This window comes from Chiloscyllium plagiosum, chromosome 15, assembly GCF_004010195.1.
Source record: "Chiloscyllium plagiosum isolate BGI_BamShark_2017 chromosome 15, ASM401019v2, whole genome shotgun sequence".
Classification (NCBI taxonomy): domain Eukaryota; kingdom Metazoa; phylum Chordata; class Chondrichthyes; order Orectolobiformes; family Hemiscylliidae; genus Chiloscyllium; species Chiloscyllium plagiosum.
In genome coordinates, this window is record NC_057724.1 from 7,742,021 (window position 1) to 7,749,256 (window position 7,236).

The following is a 7,236-nucleotide window of genomic DNA, read 5'->3' on the forward strand; positions in this document are numbered from 1 at the left end:
TGACCTCTTTCCACCTATCACATTTCCGACGCCCGTCCCCCAAGTCCCTCCTCCCTACCTTTTATCTTAGCCTGCTGGACAAACATTCCTCATTCCTGAAGAAGGGCTTATGCCCGAAACGTCGATTCTCCTGTTCCCTGGATGCTGCCTGACCTGCTGCGCTTTTCCAGCAACACATTTTCACACACGGTAAGAATGGCAGACTTCTTTCCTAAAGGATATTAGTGAACCAGATGGGATTTTATAACAATGAACAGTTGTTGCTATTAGGCTACCTGGATTTTTATTTTAACTAAATTCAAACTTCACTATCTGCCACAGCAGGTGCCAACCCAAGTCCACGGAACATTTGCCATTCCTTCCTTGAATAGTTCCACAGAATCTTTTATACTTACCTGAGAGAACTAATGGAACACTGGCCAAACATCTGAGTTGCATACAACTTGCCACTTGCCCTTCGACATTGTGGGCTTTGAGTTTTCTGACCAGTCTGCCTTATGGAATTACTTAAAAACCTTGCTAAAATGCATACAAACTTCATCGAATATGGTAAAACCATCAACTCAAGCAATCTAATTAACTTTGTGAAACACACTGGATTGCTTTGCAAGATGCTAGCATGGAATCAATGAGCCTAATGGCACTTTCTGTGCCAAAAATGGCTCTATGACAATTCTTTTACAAATCCATGCTTTTCTCATTAATCTGTGCCTGATTTTCATTGAAAAGAAATTGTCAATGTGACAGCTTGCTTTCTAAATTTTCATTATAATTTCACCTCTGCATTTCTGTACTCCTCGTGTGTAGTATTTTGTAGTATTAAACTCTTCATATCTGTTTTTTTTCTCCCCCTTTTCCCTTTGACAACCAAGGAAGTCTAGATTGGAGATCCCACATATTTTCCTTTGTGGGAGCATATAGGTTGGATAAACTCGGATTGTTTTCTCTGGAAAGGTGGAGGCTGAGGGCTGACCTGATAGAGGTCTACAAAATTATGACAACCAAAGGTAAGGTGGATAGTCAGAGGCTTTTTTTCCAGGGTAGAAAGGTCAACTACAAGAAGGAGAAAGTTAAGCGGAGAAGTGCAGGGAAAAGTTTTCACATACGTGTGGTGGGTGCCTGGAATGTTCTGCCTGTGGAAGTAGGCACGTTAGCAACGTTTAAGGTGTCTCTTGATGGATACATGAACGTGAGGTGAACAGATAGATACCATGCATGTGCAATAGATGGCGGACAGGAGGTTGAGGAGTTAGAGGCATAGAGTCATAGAGCTGTACAGCATGGAAACATTCTCTTCAGTCGAACTTGTCCATGCTGACCAAATATCCTAAATTACTCTAATCCCATGTATCAGGATTTGGCCCATATCCCTCTAAACTCTTCCTATTCATAGAGCCATCCAGATCCCTTTTAAATGTTGTAATTGTACCAGCCTCCACCATTTCCTCTGGCAGCTCATTCCAAACACGTACCACAATCTGTGTGAAAAAGTTGCCTCTTAATTTCCCTTTGAATCTTTCCCTTCTCACCTTAAATCTACACTGTCCAATTTGGGACTCTCCATCCTGGGGAAAAGACCTTGGCCATTCACCCTTTCTATGCCCCTCATGATTTTATAAACCTGTATAAGGTCACCCCTCATCCTCTGACACTCCAGGGAAAACAGCCCCAGCCTAGTCAGTCTTTCCCAAGAGCTCAAACACTCCAACTCTGGCAACATCCTTGTAAATCTTCAGCCAGAGAGTGGTGGGCCTGTGGAATTCATTGCCACAGAGTGCAGTGGAGGCTGGGGCGTTAAATGTCTTCAAGGCAGAGATTGATAAATTCTTGATCTTGCAAGGAATTAAGGGCTACAGGGAGAATACGGGTAAGTTGATTCGAAATGCCCATCAGCCAAGATTGAATAGCGGAGTGGACTTGATGGGCCGAATAGCCGTACTTTCACTCCTATGTCTTATAGTCCAAATTTTTTCTGAACCCTTTCAAGTTTGACAACATCCTGCCTGTAGGAGGGAGACCAGAATTGCACACAGTATTCCAAAAGTGGTCTAACCAATGTCCTCTACAGCCTCAACATGACCCCCCCAAACTCTTTTTAGTACACTGCCCAATAAATGCAAGCAAACCAAATGCCTTCTTCACTATCCTGCCTACCTTGAAAGTGGAGCTATCTTTCAAGGAACTATGAACTTCTACTCAAAGGTCTCTTTGTTCAGAAACACTCCCAGGACCTTACCATTAAGCATCCACGTCCTGCTCTAACGTGCCTTTCAAAAATGTAGGATCTCAAATGCAGCACTCCAACGGCTATTCAGCCCCTCAAATCTCTGCCATTCAATAACTTCATAGCTAAAGGCATTCGACTAGTTTCCACTTGCTATACTTTCTAGTTTTGGACTCCCCTACCCTGGGATAAGGACCTTGGCTCTTCACCCTATCCATGTCCATCATGATTTTATAAACCTCTATAAAAAGGTCACCCTCAGCCTCTGAAGCTCCAGGGGAAAAAAACATCCCAGCTTTGGAATACATTTGGCATGCTTGCCTTTATTGGTCAGTGCATGGAGTATAGCAACTGGGATGTCATGTGAGTATACAGGACATTGGTGAGGCCACTTTTAGAAAAGTGGCAGGCCGATTAGTAGGTTAGATCACTTGGGATCCAGGTGGAGTTAGCCAATTTGATATAAAATTGGCTTGAAGGTAGGAGACAGAGGGTGGTGGTGGAGGGTTGTTGTTTGGACTGGAGGCCTATGACCAGTGGAGTGCCACAAGGATTGGTGCTGGGCCTACTGATTTTTGTCATTTATATAAATGATTTTGTTGTGAATATAGGAGGTATAGTTAGTAAGTTTGCAGATGACACCAAAATTGGAGGTGCAGTGGACAACAAAGAAGGTTATCTTGGAGGGCAATGGAATCTTGATCAGATGGGCTAATCTGCCAAGGAGTGGAAGATGGAGCTTATTTAGAGAAATAGGAGATGTTGCATTTTGCTAAGGCAAACCAGGGCAAGACTTATATGGTTAATGGAAGGGCCCTGGAAAGGATTGCTGAATAAAGAAACCTAGGGATACACATGCATTGTTCCTTGAAAGTGAAGTTACAGATAGACAGGGTGGTGAATAATACATTTGACATGTTTGCCTTTATTGGTCAGTGCATGGAGTATAGCAACTGGGATGTCATGTTGTGAGTGTACAGGACATTGGTGAGGCCACTTTTAGAAAAGTGCATTCAATTCTGGATTCCCTGCTATAGGAAAGAGGCTGAATAGGCTGAGACATTTTTCCCCTGGAGCTTCAGAGGCTGAGAGTGACCTTATAGAGGTTTATAAAATCATGGTGGACATGGATAGGGTGAAAAGCCAAGGTCCTTATCCCAGGGTAGGGGAGTCCAAAAATGAGAAAGTATAGATGTAAAATGAGAGGAGAAAGATTTAAAAGGAACCGGAGGAATGAATTGCCAGAGCAGTTTGTGGAAGTGGGTATTATTACAACATTTAAAAGGCATCTGTATGGCTACATGAATAGGAAGGGTTTAGAGGGGTATGCTAGCAAATGGGATTAGATCAGTTTGGGATATCTGGTCCAGTTAGGACAAGTTGGGCTGAAGAGTCTGTTTCTGTGCTGTATGACTCTACAGCCTGACTGTAACCTCAATTCTACATATCCCTGATAACCTTTCACCCCATTGCTCAATAACAATCAACTTCTGCCTTAAACATATTCAGGAACTCTCAGAGAGTTCCAAAGATGCACGACCCTCTCAGAGAGAAAAAAAAAATCCAAGTTCTGTTTAAAAAGGAAACCCCTTATTTTAAACAGCTCCTTTCCTGCCTATTTTCTAGTTCTTGTTCACTCAGCCATCTATGCTTGCTTATTAATTTTGTGTTTCATTTCCAAATTTGTTTCTCTCTCACCAGTATCTACACTTAGGTTCCTAACCCCCTGACAAACCATTGTGCCACAATCCCGCTGCTGGTATACCAGATGTTTCCTTGCCTATTTTTGACTTGAAGACAGGAAGCTTCATGGAGTTTGTAATCAATGGTGAGGTTTCCCAGGACTCCTCCCTCACAAAAATGTGCAGACTAGGTGGATATGCTGAAATTTCCCTGCAGTATATAGAGGGCATGGGCTAGGTGGATAAGCCTGGGTAAATGTAGGGTCAGGGGGTTTAACTGAGATCCTCTTCAGAGTCAATGCAGACCTAATGGGCCCAATGGTCTCAGTGTGATTCTATGATTATCATTTATCACCTCAGCTGATGAGTCAGTGCTCCTCCTTGTTGACCACCAAGGTGAGGATGTACTGAAGGTGGCAGTGGTGTAGACTGTGCCCTGAGTGGGAATCTTCTATGTCCACCACTACAGATCGAGCTGGTGGATTGTTTGCAGATACACATCAAGAGGGAAAAATTGGCTGTACCTATCCAACAAGTCCATACTGACTGTCCAAAGGGTAATCCATCCAGATCCATTCTCCTATTGCAGTGCATAATGCACCTGAACACTATGGGCAATTTAGCATGGCCAATTCACCTGACCTGCACATCTTTGGTCTGTGGGAGGAAACCCACACAGACACAGCAAGAATATGCAAGCTCCATGCAGACAGTCACCTGAGGCTGGAATGGAACACAGATCCCTGGTGCTGTGAGGCAGCAGTGCTAACCATTGAGCCACCATACCAGCTCTGGTACTGCATTGGAGACTTGTGCTCAAAAAGTAACAACACACATACTCAAGCTGCTCCAATACAGCCACAACACTAGCATTTAGTCGACAAAGTCGAATATTACCCAGTTATGCCCTGTCTATAACATAACAGATGAAGTGCAATCCAGCAGTTACCACTTCAGACAGTTAAGCAGCAAATACCTGCTCTTTTACATACAGTTTGGATTATGATCTGCACCCCCCCATCCCTCCCCCCCAGATCCTGATCTCATTAGACCCATGGTCCAAAAATGGACACAAAGGTTTAATTCCCAAGGTGAGGTGAAAGTGACTGAAGCCCTGACAAAATGCAGAGTTGAACAGAAAAATTGCTTGAAATGAAAGAAAGATGCTTGGTGGGCAGTCATCATTGGACATGGCTGCAGGAGTTCCTCAGGCTTGTGCCTTTGATCTTTTGTAACCAACCTGTTCAAAGATACACATCTCTGGAAAAAGTGAGACTTAAACCCAGGCCTGCTGCCTAGAGACATGGATACTACCACTGCATGACAAGGATAGTGTCCTAGGTATTAGTATTTAACCATCTTCAACTGTTTCATGATTGACCAACCTTCCATTGTAAATTCAGAAGTGGGGACGTTTGCTGATAATTGCTTTGGCAGGGAGAATAAAAATGCATAATATTGCCTAAACGGAGAATTACTGCAGAATTCTGAGGTGCAAAGAGGTCTAGGTGTTCTTGTGAATGATTCACCAAAAGCCAACAAGTATAGCTCAAGAAAGCCGATGAAGTATGATCAATTGTCATGAAAGGAATTGATCCTAAAAGTAGGGATGTTACACTTCAGTTTTTCAGGGCACTGGTGAGATCACATCTTAAATACAGTATCTAGTTTTGGCCTCTATGTGTAAAGAAGGATTTGTATAACTTGGAGGCAGTTCATTGAAGGTTCTAGATCAATACCTGAATTGATTTGGTTATCTTGGGAGGAAGGATTGATTTTTTTGGCTTGTTTCCACTTTGTGATTAGAAAAGTGAGGGGTGTTTGATTGAAGTATATAAAATCCTGACCTGTCTTATAAGGTGGACATGGAAAGGTGAATACAGAACTATGAGGCATTTGAAAATTAGGAGTTTTCCTTTTTGCATTGAGATGAAGGAAAATATTTTCTTTTAGAGGTGTGCATCTTTGGAATTCTTTGTCTTGGAATAGATTAGATGTGGGGTCATTGAATATTTGATAGCTAGATACACGTTAGGCAGGGGAATCAAGGGTTATTGGGGATGAATGGGAATATGGAGTACAAAATGCAAACACATTAACCATGATTTTATTGAATCACAGAATGGGCTCAAAGGGCCATATTGCTAATTTCTGCTCTTAGTTCACATGTTTATATGTTGAGCACTGATTCTGGCTGCCCAGATACTGACACAGTCCATGTGCATGTGCAGCAGAGATACAGATCATATCCAGGCTCAGGCTGATTAAGATAAAGTTGCAAGTACTAGGCACCAACCGTCTCCCACATGATAAAAACAAAACATCATCTTTTGATACATAGTGGTATTGCCATCACCTCCATTATTATAATCTTAGGAATTTTGACTGACTAGAAATGGAACAGGTTTCCTAGCGTCCACCCTCTCCAAGACAATACATGGCTAGGACCCATGGACACAGCCTTAGAATTAGAGGGGGAAAATTCAGAACAGAAATGCGGAGACATTTCTTCAGCCAGAGAGTAGTGGGCCTGTAGAATTCATTGCCGCAGAGTGCAGTGGAGGCTGGGATGCTAAATGTCTTCAAGGCAGAAATTGATAAATTCTTGATGTCACGAGGAATTAAGGGCTACGGGGAGAATGCGGGTAAGTGGAGTTGAAATGCCCATCAGCCATGATTGAATGGTGGAGTGGACTCGATGGGCCGAATGGCCTTACTTCCACTCCTATGTCTTATGGTCTTAAGGTTAGGGGCTGCAAATTCTGCAGTGATTCATCTCCTGACTCTTCAAACCCCGTCCACAAGACAAGTCAGGTATATGATGGAATACTCGCCACTTGCCTGGATGAATGCTGTCTAACATCACTCAAGAAGCTAATATCATCCAGGACAAAGCAGCCCGTTTTATTAACACCTGATCCACCACCTTCAACATTTACACTTTTTAACATTAATGCAGAGTGACAGCAGTATGTACTACCTACTGTAAGAATAACAGGGTAGTTATGGTAGGGGATTTTAACTTTCCAAACATCAACTGGAACTGCCATAGTGTCAAAGGTTTAGATGGAGAGGAAATTCTTAAGTGTGTACAAGATAATTTTCTGATTCAGTATGTGGATGTACCTACTAGAGAAGGTGCAAAACTTGACCTATTCTTGGGAAATAAGGCAGGGCAGGTGACTGAGGTATCAGTGGGGGAGCATGTTGGGGCCAGCGACCATAATTCTATTCGTTTTAAAATAGTGATGGAAAAGGATAGACCAGATCTAAAAGTTGAAGGTCTAAACTGGAGGAAGGCCAATTTTGACGGTATTAGGCAAGAACTTT